At 35.0% G+C, this 15,526-nt stretch overlaps 1 long non-coding RNA gene across 1 annotated transcript; it reads left to right on the forward strand.

The window, feature by feature from the left end:
• The first annotated feature begins 809 nt into the window (after positions 1 to 809).
• Positions 810 to 15,264, forward strand: LOC307184788. The gene is made up of 3 exons (XR_013827825.1): positions 810 to 887; positions 14,463 to 14,529; positions 15,224 to 15,264. It is a non-coding gene; the product is annotated as an uncharacterized lncRNA (long non-coding RNA).
• Positions 15,265 to 15,526: the final 262 nt, after the last annotated feature.

Below are 15,526 nucleotides of genomic sequence, written 5' to 3' on the forward strand. Positions count from 1 at the left end.
GTCAGATTTTCAAAATTTTAGGTTTGAAGTTTATATTTTTGACTTATTCAAAACTGTGTTAGTATTTACTGGGAAGACATGATTATTTATGTGCCATTTTTCTGTACTAGGAAAGTGGTTTTCACTGAATAAATTTGCAACTTAGAGTAGCAATATGTGAAAGAAAATGTTTTGGGGTTTGTCAGCCCCCACCTTTATTCTTTACCTCTCATGGCCCTAGTGGCCTCCTTTTTTATTTCCTTCCATAAAGAAATCTTTCAACAGCTCTTACACATGCTGTATTTTCTTGACAAAGCCTACCAGGAAAGCAGTGTTTGAAAGGTTCAGTACTGCTTCCAATCTTAGGCTTTATCTTTGAAATTTTGCACACTAAGTTAAAATATTGCTACATTTGTGGCCTGGGATCGTCCCTGCTAATTCCATATGAAGCAAGAGTGCCAAAGAACTATTAGAACTCCCCTTGTGAATTTGCTTGGTGAGCAGTTCTGAACTTGGCGTTTTAATCTCTCCATCAGGATCAACGTGATCCTGTGTTAAAGCCAAGGTCAAGTGGGATAAGCAGTTGAACTTTCTCACACTTGCGTGGCTCGTTGAAACATGTAACCTTTATAGGCTTGGTTTCTGCTTTGGAGGGGAATCTGAAGTCCAGATGTTTCTTTCCTTCTTTTGAAAACCCTTTTCATTTTACTAGGCTTGGTGTCAGAAAAGCAATTGGGGGTAGATTAGGTAGGAGGTGGAAGGTCAGTGTTTCCTTTGCTAGTATTGCAAAATAAGAGGTTTTTGTGTTTGTTTATTTCTGTTTTCCTCCAGTTGGGCCACTGAGAGTAAGTCACTGACTCTGAAGACATAGATTTCCCTCATGTGTCAGCAGTGGCTAAGGAGTCAAGGTAAGTGAAGAAAAGATGGGCAGCAGCCATCTGATCCCTTTTGGTTGGCAGAAAATAAACCCTTAAGTAACCAGCTCCCACCTTTTAAGACTTTTTTCTCCAATGCAGTCAATGTAAATGACTCCCTTCTTCCACAAAATGCTCTAATTTTTTTGTTACTAAAAACCTATGAATAAAACAGTAGCTAAGCTGCTTTTCTCCTTCTAATGCAGTCCTATATTTTCTTAGATGAACCAACATGCATGCATTATCTTTAATTACAAGTGACATTTATGGCCAACTTTATAGGTCCTGTCATTTCACGTGGCTTACTAACAAGTCCCTTCAAATAACTGTCCTTTAACAACTTCAAGTGGTTGGGCTTCTGCTTCAGAACAGCGCATGGAACAGCCTATCCACTGGCCATATATTCAATTCTGACTATTTCTGCCTGAAGGTAGTAGTCTAAACCTCCAATTCATATGTTCTGTGAAGTCTATGAATAATGGTAAATAATTCCCTGGCTAATTTCATGAGCACAAAATAACTAAAAGAAACACAAACAAAAACTCAAAGAATGGAGGACAGATATAAATATTCTAGAATTTTATGGTCAGGAAGTGACCCTTGCAATAAAATTGCAAATTGTTGTTGGGTTCCATGACTAAGAATCACTGCCACATTTGGGGATAAAAATAAGTATGTGTGAATTCTTCTGTTAATCATTTCTTTTGTTTTGTCCTTGTCTAGTAGCCAAAATTAACTTTCTGTCCTTTTGTCACTAACTGGGGAGTACCGCTAACTCCTTGACAGAGTAGGTGGTATAATGTAGGTACTAGACAGAAGATGGGTTTTCAATTCTCATTGCACATTAGAATCACATGGTGAGCATTTAAGAAATATTGTTGTCTAGACTCCTCTTCCCAGGCTTCTGACTGAATTGGTCTGGTGCTGAGGGGGAAGGAAGGTGACACTGATTTCTTTTTAAAATATTTCCAAATGACTCTAATGGACCAAGGCTGAAAACCATGAGAGCTAAATGACAGAAAGGCTACTACCTATATTAGGGCATTTCAACTGGAAAAGATAGATTCTCCTTTCAGAAAAAAACAAAGGAAAACAGTCATTCCTTTTTCATTATATATTCATAGTGAAATTTTCAACCTCCATAGTTACAGGTTGAAAATTTTTGATGGAATTAAAATTAAGCCTGTGTTTTATTCTTCATAACAAAAAGTGAATAGTGACATAGATAACTATTTTCATTAAGAGAGACTTTGCTTCTTAGGTCAAGTTTGCAAGTTATGATGAATTTATAGAAAATTTTTGTAAATGTGAACCAATAATCTTGCTTTTTATGCCTAATCTAATTTGAGCATTTACACTTTTTAAGTGTTCTTGAGTTGAGCATATAAATGTTTTCTGCTGTCATTTGAAATCGTGCATTTCTAGCTGGACTGTAAGCTCCTTGGAGGTGGTTTACTGTCTTTTTTGTTTGTTTTTACTTTGCAATGTGTAGCACAGTTCTTGGTCCACAGTAAGCACTTAATATATACTTCTCAGTTGACTTTTCACACTGATGAAAAGAAGAATTAAATAGTCACTTGATACAAGATGGAGAACTAGTTCAGCTGATATTAGTTGAATATAGTCTTCATAAGACTGAAGACAAAGAAAAAGCTATGCTGAAATCTCATGGTAGATCTAAGTGCAGAGAGACAAAAAAGTCTAGGATAAGGTAATGAGCTGAAAAAGGTGCTAAAGAAGTACAGGAAATTCTGGAAGACACAATGGTGGAATTCACTGCTATGGAACAGAATAAAGAAAAAAGAATGAAAAGAAATGAAGACAGCCTAAGAGATCTCTGGGACAATATTAAACACAACAGCATTTGCATTGTAGGGGTACCAGAAGAAGAAGAAGAGAGAGAAAGGACCAGAGAAAATATTTGAGGAGATTATAGTCAAAAACTTCCCTAACATAGGGAAGGAAATAGCCACCCAAGTCCAGGAAATGCAGAGAGTCCCATACAGAATAAACCCAAGGAGAAACACACCAAGACACATAGTACTCAAATTGGCAAAAATTAAAGACAAAGAAAAATTATGAAAAGAAGCAAGGGAAAAATGACAAATAACATACAAGGGAACTCCCATAAGGTTAACAGCTGATTTCTCAGCAGAAACTCTACAAGCCAGAAGGGAGTGGCGTGATATACTTAAAGTGATGAAAGGGAAGAACCTACAACCAAGATTACTATATCTGGCAAGGATCTCATTCAGATTCGATGGAGAAATCAAAAGCTTTACAGACAAGCAAAAGCTAAAAGAATTCAGCACCACCAAACCAGCTCTACAACAAATGCTAAAGGAACTTCTCTAAGTAGGAAACACAAGAGAAGTAAAGGACCTACATAAACAAATCCAAAACAATTAACAAAATGGTAATAGGAACATACGTATCAATAATTACACTAAACGTGAATGGATTAAATGCTCCAACCAAAAAACAGAGGCTTGCTGAATGGATACAAAAACAAGATCCATATATATGCTGTAAACAAGAGACCCACTTCAGACCTAGGGACACATCCAGACTGAAAGTGAGGGGATGGAAAAAGATATTCCATGCAAATGGAAATCAAAAGAAATCTGGAGTAGCTATACTCATATCAGATAAAATAGACTTTAAAATAAAGAATGTTACAAAAGACAAGGAAGGACACTACATAATGATCAAGGGATCAATCCAAAAAGAAGATATAACAATTATAAATATATATGCAGCCAACATAGGAGCACCTCAATACATAAGGCAAATGCTAACAGCTATAAAAGAGGAAATCGACAGTAACACAATAATAGTGGGGGACTTTAACACCTCACTTACACCAATGGACAGATAATCCAAAATGAAAATAAATAAGGAAACACAAGCTTTAAATGACACAATAGACCAGATAGATTTAATTGATATTTATAGGACATTCCATCCAAAAACAGCAGACTACGCTTTCTTCTCAAGTGCGCACGGAACATTCTCCAGGATAGATCACATCTTGGGTCACAAATCAAGCCTCAGTAAATTTAAGAAAATTGAAGTCGTATCAAGCATCTTTTCTGATCACAGTGCTATGAGATTAGACATGAATTACAGGGAAAAAAACGTAAAAAACACAAACACACGGGGGCTTGGTTATTAAATAACCAAGAGATCACTGAAGAAATCAAAGAGGAAATAAAAAATACCTAGGGATAAATGACAACGAAAACATGACAATCCAAAACCTATGGGATGCAGCAAAAGCAGTTCTAAGAGGGAAGTTTATAGCTATACAAGCCTACCTCAAGAAACAAGAAAAATCTCAAACAGTGTAACCTTACACTTAAAGGAACTAGAGAAAGACGAACAAACAAAATTCAAAGTTACTAGAAAGAAAGAAATCATAAGGATCAGAGCAGAAATAAATGAAACAGAAACAAAGAAAACAATAGCAAAGATCAATAAAACTAAAACCTGGTTCTTTGAGAAGATAAACAAAATTGATAAACCTTTAGCCAGACTCATCAAGAAAAAGAGGGAGAGGACTCAAATCAATAAAATTAGCAATGAAAAAGGAGAAGTTACAACAGACACCACAGAAATGCAAAGCATCCTACGAGAGTACTACAGGCAACTCTATGACAATAAAATGGACAACCTGGAAGAAATGGACAAATTCTTAGAAAGATATAACCTTCCAAGACTGAACCAGGAAGAAATAGAAAATATGAACAGACCAATCACAAGTAATGAAATTGAAACTGTGATTAAAAATCTTCCAACAAACAAAAGTCCAGGACCAGATGTCTTCACAGATGAATTCTATCAAACATTTAGAGAAGAGCTAACACCCATCCTTCTCAAAGTCTTCCAAAAAATTGCAGAGGAAGGAACACTCCCAACCTCATTCTATGAGGCCACCCTGACACCAAAACCAGACAAAGATACTACAAAAAAAGAAAATTACAGACCAATATCACTGATGAATATAGATGCAAAAATCCTCAACAAAATACTAGCAAACAGAATCAAAGAACACATTAAAAGCATCATACACCATGGCCAAGTGGGATTTATCCCAGGGATGCAAGGATTTTTCAATATACACAAATCAATCAATGTGATACACCATATTGACAAATTGAAGAATAAAAACCATACGATCATCTCAATAGATGCAGAAAAAGCTTTTGACAAAATTCAGCAGGGATTTATGATAAAAACTCTTCAGAAAGTGGGCATAGAGGGAAACTACCTCAACATAATAAAGGCCATATATGACAAACCCACAGCAAACATCATTCTTAATGGTGAAAAACTGAAAGCATTTCCTCTAAGATAAGGAACGAGACAAGGATATCCACTCTCGCCACTATTATTCAACATAGTTTTGGAAGTGCTAGCCATGGCAATCAGAGAAGAAAAAGAAATAAAAGGAATCCAAATTGGAATAGAAGAAGTAAAACTGTCACTGTTTGCAGAAGAAGTAAAACTGTCACTGTTTGCAGAATCTATGTATAGATTCTCTCTCTATACATAGAGAGAGAATCCTAAAGATGCCACCAGAAAACTACTACAGCTAATCAATGAATTTGGTAAAGTTGCAGGACACAAAATTAATGGACAGAAATCTCTTGCATTCCTATACACTAATGATGAAAAATCTGAAAGAGAAATTAAGGAAACACTCCCATTTACCATTGCACTAAAAAGAATAAAACACCTAGGAATAAACCTACCTAGGGAGACAAAAGACCTGTATGCAGAAAACTATAAAACACTGATGTAATAAATTAAAGATGATACCAACAGATGGAGAGATATACCATGTTCTTGGATTGGAAGAATCAATGTTGTAAAAATGACTCTACTACCCAAAACAATCTACAGATTCAATGCAATCCCTATCAAATTACCAATGGCATTTTTTACGGAACTAGGACAAAAAATCTTAAAATTTGTATGGAGACACCAAAGACCCCGAATAACCAAAGCAGTCTTGAGGGAAAAAAATGGAGCTGGAGGAATCAGACTCCCTGGCTTCAGACTATACTATAAAGCTACAGTAATCTAGACAATATGGTACTGGCACAAAAACAGAAACATAGATCAATGGAACAAGATAGAAAGCCCAGAGATAAATCCACACACCTATGGTCAACTAATCTATGACAAGGGAGGCAAGGATATACAATGTAGAAAAGACAGTCTCTTCAATAAGTGGTGCTGGGAAAACTGGACAGCTGCATGTAAAAGTAAGAAATTAGAACACTTCTTGACACCACTACACAAAAATAAACTCAAAATGGATTAGAGACCTAAACGTAAGACCAGACACTATAAAACTCTTAGAGGAAAACATAGGAAGAACACTCTTTGACATAAATCACAGCAAGATCCTTTTTGACCCACCTCCTAGAGTAATGGAAATAAAAGCAAAAATAAACAAATGGGACCTAATGAAACTCCAAAGCTTTTCACAGCAAAGGAAACCATAAAGAAGAGTAAAAGACAACCCTCAGAATGGGAGAAAATATTTGCAAACGAATGAACAGATAAAGGATTAATTTCCGAAATATATAAACAGCTCATGCAGCTCAATACTAAAAAAAAAAAAAAACCGTATCCGAAAAATGGGCAGAAGACCTAAATATACATTTCTCCAAAGAAGACATACAGATGGCCAAGAAGCACATGAAAAGCTGCTCAACATCACTAATTATTAGAGAAATGCAAATCAAAACTACAATGAGGTATCACCTCACAATAGTTAGAATGGGCATCATCAGAAAATCTACAAACAACAAATGCTGGAGAGGGTGTGGAGAAAAGGGAACCCTCTTGCACTGGTGATGGGAATGTAAATTGATACAGCCACTGTGGAGAACAGTATGGAGGTTCCTTAGAAAACTGAAAATAGAATTACCATATGATCCAGCAGTCCCACTACTGGGCATATACCCTGAGAAAAACATAATTCAAAAAGACACATGCACCCCAATATTCATTGCAGCACTATTTACAATAGCCAGGTCATGGAAGCAACCTAAATGCTCATCAACAGACGAATGGATAAAGAAGATGTGGTACATATATACAATGGAATATTACTCAGCCATAAAAAGGAATGAAATTGGGTCATTTGTTGAGATGTGGCTGTATCTAGAGACTGTCATACAGAGTGAAGTAAGTCAGAAAGAGAAAAACAAATATCGTATATTAATGCATATATGTGGAACCTAGAAAAATGGTACAGATGAACTGGTTTGCAGGGCAGAAATTGAGACACAGATGTAGAGAACAGACGTATGGACACCAAGGCGGGGAAAGCTGTGGGGGGTGGGGATGGTGGTGTGATGAATTGGGCGATTGAGATTGACATGATGTGTATAAAATTGATGACTAATAAGAACATGCTGTTTAAAATAAATAAATAAAATAAAATTAAAAAAAAAACCTAATACTATCTTTTGGTTATTTGTATGGAACTATGTTAATATAAATATTTCAGGCATTACATGAAATTCTTAAAAATCTTATATGTTCTGGTATAATGTTATAAGTCATAATTCTAGTTATTACTTTAAAATGTATATCTCAGAAATAACTAAATTTCCTTGTCAATTGCATTATTATGAACTTTCATCAAATCTTTAACCGTGGTCATTTTTAAGTCTTTTGTCATTTACAGGCAGTTCTGGGTGTACTCTGATGCTTTTGCAAAAATGTTCCTATAAAAGGGTTTCATCTTCAAGGAATTCATGGAAAAGACTCTGACAAATACAGGTTTCTGGTAACTGACTATACTGCTGAACTGAATGAATAAGCATTTTCAGAACTCTAATGGAAAACTGATGAATATATATATATATATATTATATATATATATATTATATATATATATGAATATATATATATATATTATTTATATATATATATATAAAAGAAATTCTAATAGTTTCTTATTTACTTAGCCAGTTTTAAATGCAAACCTGTAGTCTTTGGCTGACTGTGAGCTATGGCAGTGTAGTCTGATGCCAAAAGCATGGGTTTTTGGATTCAGACACACTCAGGTTCAAATGCCATCCCTGCCATTCCCTAGCAATAGGATCTTGAACAAATTATTTAGTTTTTTTCAGATTCCATTTTATCATGTATAAATGAAGAACACAATGATACTGACCTTTTAGGACTATCAAGTGTTTTGAGGAGATAATGTACAGTACACATCCTAGGTGCCTAATATTATTTGGCCAAGATCACAGATTTCTAGAAAAGGCCATTGTGTGAAGGATCCAAGTGAACAGTTTTTTATGCATTTTCTGGGCATGCTCTGGCCACTCCCTCTCCCTGGGAAGGCTACATAGGTCAAAGCAGTAATTATTATAATTCAGCTTCTTATATTTGTATAGCAATAGCATGGTGTAGTGGAAAGAATGCAGGGATTAGTATCTGATACCCTAGGTTCAAGTCCCAGCTCTGACACTTATTGTTTCCTGTTCCCTTATCTGCCAAATAAGGGGTCCTAATTCTCTGTTGGTCCATCTCTTGAGGTTGCTATGGGCAATAGTGACAGAGCCAATGAGAAAGTAATTTCGCAATTGTACAGAGTTGCCCAAATGTAATTATAAAAAACAGAAAGCATTCCTATTCTTACAACTTAGAAAATCTATAAATAGAAGGGGTTACAGCCTAATCATTTAGTTTCAGTCCAGTGATGGTAAGCATTCCATTGAAGATACAGATGAGTAAGTGCCATTCAGTTTACTCTATTTTTAATCATGGAATTGGCCCTGGGAATAAACATGAAGCTCAAAAGTATCTTTAGCTGCATAAAACTAGATTCTACAAAAAATTAAAAAAATAATGTATGATCTTATAGATGTTAAAATTCTCACTTGGGCACAGTGACCCAGCAAATAATTTCTTTATTTGAAGGGCAATTACCTACCTTGTGGCTGACATGTTTATAAAGAAAACCCAAAGCATTTAGTTTCTGTTTGTTTTTTTTTAGGTTGGTTTTTCCATTGTCTTGCCCTGGGTCTAAAGAAAGCCTGCACATAATAGGAATGGCATGGAGCTATTTTAAAAAATGTGGCCAGAGGAGGAGCTAAAGCCTAAGAACTGCCACCGCAGAAATAAACAGTATCTACTTTTATGACTTGACTTTAGTAACAATGGGACCCACAGAACGCCTGCCACCCGCTACAGGCAGGGCATTACCACCCTTTGTTCCACTTTCTGCATTTATCCACCCACCAAACGTACCTATTGCCACATCTATTTCCCATGCCAGGAGCATTTACTTTTCTCCCAGTGTTCAAGTTTGGATATACTTCCTTTCTGGAGATATATCAAAGTCAGTCTCTAGCCTGACGTCTAGAGTACAGGAGAGTTTAGTCATAGCTTGGTCCAACTTCTGAACGACGATATTAAGCTTATGATTTCTGAAATGTTTACATTAGCTCTAGCCATGCCGTCTACTGCAATTGTTGACGCTAATACTGTTCCCTCCAGATGAGAGAACAAGTTCAGCAGCTGAGATTGTTTTGTGTTCTACTTGCAGATGTCCTTAAACTAATGAAAGCCAGAGTGTATTTCTTTCTCTGATCACATGATCAGAAAGCCAGGGTTGTTGGGGACATTCAGGAAAGCTTTACTTCTCAAGGTCAACAAATTACTGGGGGAAAATAATGTGAGGCTTCGTTAGACATTGCCTCAGAAGATTTATGAGGCAACCTGCTTCCTTGGGTATATTTCAGAGGCCCCTCAAAGCCTTCTATGTGGAAAAGAGTGCTGTGTTTTAATAGCATCTGCTTTGCCATTACTTTTTAAACTGCAGTTTTCGGTATGTAAAACAAGCATCGAATTCAAGTAATTTTCAATCAGCTAAAAAGCTGCTTTATTTTCACAACAATTTTGGCTTTGTAGACATGGTTTTGGAACATACCCTGCCTGGTCTTAGAAATATGCATAGAAAGAACCTTGCTTCGTTTTTCCTTTTCTTTTCATTTGTTTAATATTATACTAATGGACAAGTTGGGGCAACTAAAGAGACAGAAAAAGCAGCAAATTAAGGGAAGGGTGATTTTAATTAACTAACTCTTTTTAAAGCTGCTGAAATCTGCCCCTTGGATTGGCAATGCTTCACCATTAGAACCAGACAGACCCTGAAAAAACTTTTTTCTTTAGATTTTTTTTTTAAAGGAATGATCTTTTTACAAGGTTTTCCACATTGCCCTTGAGAGACAGGTATAGTTTCAGATCTTTACTTGAAGAAAAATATGTGAAGATATTTTTACATCTGCATGGGCCTTATTCCATGATAGAAAAAAATAATGCAATGGGAACCCTATGCATACAACAAAAACTATTTTTGACTTGTACACCATGGAAGCTGTGTGCTTTACTACAGGAGGATAATGCAGCTAAGGAATTTAGACAACAGTCTGAGGTTTGCTGTAATGTTCTTTGAAATGCAACTATGTAAAGATTTTTTTCTCATCTGCTAAGCTTGGATCTTTGAACATCCGAAGCCTGAGAAAAACCCATTTGATTCTTTTTACCATAGTATTATTAAAGAATATACATAGTATTATTAAAGAATATACAGTAGTCTTCTGTTTAGAACCCTATTTGGTATATCCAGCCATTAGATGTATTAAGCTTTTTCTATAAAACACTTTACTATTGTATTTTAATTTTGAACATATATGAGCTTCTCTTAGCCGTATAATAAATATATAGACAAATATGTATTCACCTGCCCTGCCAATGAAGCTATTGTTTCCCAAACTAAATGTCTTCACTTAAGAGAAACTTTATTAATAGTGGTGATAGCTGACATTTATTGAATACTTATTACAAGACAGAAGAGTGCTAGGCATTTTACATGCGGCAAAGAATGGCTGTTTTCTCCCATCCTGTTTCCTCTTCTTCCTGCCAAACCAACTAGTACATTTCCACCCTCATTTGTAATTAGGTGTGGCCATGTGAGTTAGTTCTTGCCAAGGGACTGTGAATAACAGTGGTGTGTCCCACTTCCGGGTCTACTCCATAAAATCGTCTCACATGTGATACTCTGTGCTCTTTCCTTTTCTGCTGGCTTGATGCAGAGAAGAACGATAATGTTAGAAGTGATGTGTTGAAAAGGGTATGGTTACAAGATGAAAAGAGCTTTGGTTCCAATACCCCTGTTTGAAATAGAGCCCCCTGATAATCAGGAATACCCTTTTGGGATTGTATGTGTGTGAGAAATAAATTTTTCTCATGTTAGAGTCATTATGTATTTGGACATTTATTTGTTGTAACAGCTAGCATTACTTTAACACATATATATTATTTAATTCTTTGCCCTTTGGGATAGGAATATTATTTTACCCATTTTATGGATGAAGAAACTGGCTCATAGAGATTTTTAAAAATGATGACTCATTTAAAAATGATTTTTTAAAATGGAACATAGTTCCTAAATGGTAGAGCTAGGACTTGATCCAGATTCTGTTTATAGACGTCTCTTTCTTATGTTATAATTACCAGTAAGAAATAAGACAGTTCTGTAAGCTCCAAATCTTATACTTTGCACTATACAGTTACACGCCCTTTAGGATTAAAAAAAATATTGTTTGCATACTAAGATTTCAATAAATTCCTGTATTCATCAACCTGTGTCTTTAGTTTGTAGGTTGTACTCAGCAAAATTTTTGTGATGATAATTGGGATAGTTTTTTCCAATGACAATTAAGATTTATTTAAGTTATATAACACTAATATTTTAGAGTAAAAAAAGTTAAAAGAAATTATATCACTAGAGTGTCATTATATGAAGGTTCATAATCAATACTATCAAATAATATGTCTATAGTGTGCATTTTTCAAAACACTTTTTTTAGTTTAAATTGTTAAAATCATTAACAGTAACTTTTGTTACTGCTTAATATTTTACTCAAGTTATTTTCACTGAACTATTTCATGGTTTCAATCATAGGAAATTTTCACAGTCATTTTAAATCTGATGAGGTCTGTAGTTTTAGATCCCTGTGTCTCATTGTCATTCAAGTGACTGGGCTCTCCCATATCTATCAAGGGATAGCATTGTAACTGCATCATGATGTTTGGATCATTGGAAAGGATGTTTTGAGCTGTTGCCATAATATATGCACAATCAAGTTAATAAGCACAGTAAATGCATCATAGGATAATATGGCTTTAAATGTAGAGACTTTGCATGTTTATTAAAAAAAAAAAAAAAAAAAAAAAAAAGAAGACAGAAGAACCAGTATCTGAAGTCTTGAAAGTTAAGCAAGTACATGCCCAAAGAGAAAAAGCCTACTGGTTAGTGGAAAAACTTGAACATCAATTATATTAACAGAAAGCATTCTCAAGGTCCAAAACAAGTAGCGAAGTACATGAAGGCATTGCAGAAGCTCACAATTTGTATAACAAAATACTTGAAATACCAGAGGAAATACACTTTTGCTATTGTTTTATAAAATAACATATTTATTCATGGTTAATAACTAATTACAACATTCCATGCGAAGGACCAAAGTCCTTCATTTTCTTGTTGAAACCTGGGAATGGTTTCCATAATAAAAAATGAAAACAAAAATTACTTCTCAGTAACAGAATGATCAGTTTGTTTCACTGGAGAGTGTTGTTTGGCAGTTTTCTCTTTATCTAACTAAAGGACCCTGCTAATTCTCAACATTACCTGTTACTCTTGACCTCATCCCTGTAGGAGTAGAGTCTAGTTTTGGGGCCAAACCTCCTAGAGGAACACAGGTCCTACTCTTTTTACATAGAAAGTTCCATTTAGTTCTGGCAATGCAAGGCTTTCTGGTTCAAAGAGAAGAGTCTTATAAGACTTCTTGGACACCAAATAACTCTTACAAAACAGCATTTTGATGAATTAAGTGTAAATGAATCAGAAACATATGGATTAAATTTCCTTTGAAATATGCGTGCCTTTTCTGAATTAAGGGGGGAAATGTTTGGCAAAATGTATTTTGCTGAACCCAAAACACTAGGATAAAGCTCAGTGTTTTCCTGGACCCCCAAATTATGCTGGAGTCTCTTTTCTTTTAAAATTAATTCATGTTTAGGCTTAATACAGCTTATTTTTCAAAAATTGAAAATGGCTTTACGTTGACCTCTAATTACTTCTCTGGATTTGTGCTTTCTCTTGTTCTTGATAAAACCCCTGACACTTAGAAGTATGCATCCTACTATATGTTCATGTGTCATCAGACTTTCCATAGAAGAAATGCATTTTGCTTTCCTGTCAATAATTGTGTAATCTTTTGTTTTTCATTATTATTACTTTATGGCTCTTCACTTTTTTCCAAATTTTTATTTTTAAAATTTCCAAACATACACAAAAGCTGAAAGAACAGTGCAATTAATATCCATACTTCATTTATGTAAATACAGTATTTATGCTGCCACAGATACTTTCTCTCTCTCCCTTTTTTTATGAATTTTATTTTATTTTTTATACAGCAGGTTCTTATTAGTTATCTATTTTATGCATATTAGTGTATATATGTCAATCCCAATCTCCCAATTCATCCCACCACCCCCAACGTCTTCCCCCTTGGTGTCCATACATTTGTTCTCTACATCTGTGTCTGTATTTCTGCCTTGCAAGCCAGTTCATCTGTACCATTTTTCTGGGTTCCACATATATGTGTTAATATATGATATTTGTTTTTATGACTTCACTCTGTATGACAGTCTCTAGGTCCATCCACATCTTATAATTGTGTAATCTTAAGTTTACATCTTATTCAAACTTAAAATTACTATGTAAGTTGTTTAGAATTTTCACCCATGCTGTGGTCACTTGGAAAAGGCACAAACTAGGAAGACTTTTGAAGATGAAGAGTAAAGAGACGTCAGGCTCCCATTTTACAGAGATAAATGTAGTGACACCCAATGAGGAAGCTTGTGTGGTGAGGGTGGTTCTATACCTGTTCTGCTGCTGTGAAGAGTATGTCCACTCCTTTTCCACCTTCCTCATTTTGCCATGGTGATAGAGGAGGAAATGAGCTTAGTTTTTAGTCCCTAAATTTCAGTATCCTTTTTACATCTTTGACTTAATTTACCTCTTTGAGTGAGCTTATGCTAAGAAGGGGCAGAAGAGTAAACACTTACACAGCTGAGCTGTGTGCATTGGCAGACAGCTATTCTTTTATCTGAGAATTCTAGATAAGGAATGCAGGACTTCTGACTTCCCCAGTCTGCTCTAGACACTCATTCTTTTCTTCACTAAACTATAAGCAAGAAAGTCTTCTTCATTTTCTCACTTAAACCAAACTTTCTCCCCTCAGGGTATTTGTTTGAATGACCCAGAAGTAAATTCAGTCAAAAACATGAAGGAGTTTAAGATAGTTAGCTGTTCTAGTTTTGAAAATTCCTGTTGCAAATACTTGTAAAAAATTGGAAAATTTTGATCTCAACACTTTTCCCATCATTTTCAAGGATGCAATAAATTAGAATTAGTTAACTATATAAGTTTCTAATTCATTTTCATGTTATACTTTTATTTTATAGGCTTTTAACTTCAGGACAAGTTTTAAGAGATTGTTTATTTTTTCTTAAAGACCATATCTGGAATTAGGTAAGCTGCCACTTGGTTAGTATTTCCCAAAGTGTGTTCTATAGAACATTATTTCTGTGAGATATTATGGATGTTAGGAGGAAAATTATGGTCAAATTATTTTAGGAAACTCTGGAGTAAACAAATTTGATCAGATTTCTTTTTGGAAGAATTCTTAGCAACTTTAATATGTTAATTTATCTTGTAATTTTAAGAATAGGATGCAAGATGCAGAGTTTCTAGCATTTGTTTTTATTAAGGCAATTTTTTTAAGAGCAGTTTTATGCTCACAGCAAAATTGAGGGAAAGGTACAGAGATTTCTCATATACCCCCTGTTCCCAAAAAATACACAGCGTTTCCCATTATCAACCTCCCCCACCAGAGTGGTACGTTTGTTACAGTTGACGAACCTGCATTGACACATTATAAACACCCAAAGTCCATAGCTTACATTACGGTTACATTATGGTTTACATATGGTTGTATATTGTATGGGTTTGGAAAAATGTATAATGATATGTATCCATCATTATGGTACCATATAGAGTACTTTTCACTGCTCTAAAAATCCTCTATGCTCTACCTATTCATCTCTCCCCTACAATTCCTAGAAACCACTGATCTTTTTACTGTTTCCATGGTTTTGCCTTTTTCAGAATGTCATATAGTTGGAATCATGTTTTTTTATCCACTCTGACAATCTCTGTCTTTCAGCAGGTGCATTTGGACCATTGATCTGTAAGATGATTATTGATATAGTTGGATTAATATTTACCAGGTTTGTTACTACTTTCTATTTGTTCCCCTTGTTCTATTTTGGCCTTGCATTCTTTTTCTGTCTTTTGTGGTTTTAATTGAACATTTTAAATGATTCCATTTTCTCTCCTTTCTTACATATCAGTTATACCTTTTTTTCTTTTTTAAACTTTAATTGTTGCCCTAGTTTGCAATATAAAATTCCAACATCTCTGCTGTGTCTGGTTCTGACGCTTGCTCTCTCTCTTCAGGTTGTGATTT

The sequence above is a fragment of the Stenella coeruleoalba genome, assembly GCF_951394435.1.
Source record: "Stenella coeruleoalba genome assembly, chromosome: 3".
NCBI lineage: Eukaryota > Metazoa > Chordata > Mammalia > Artiodactyla > Delphinidae > Stenella > Stenella coeruleoalba.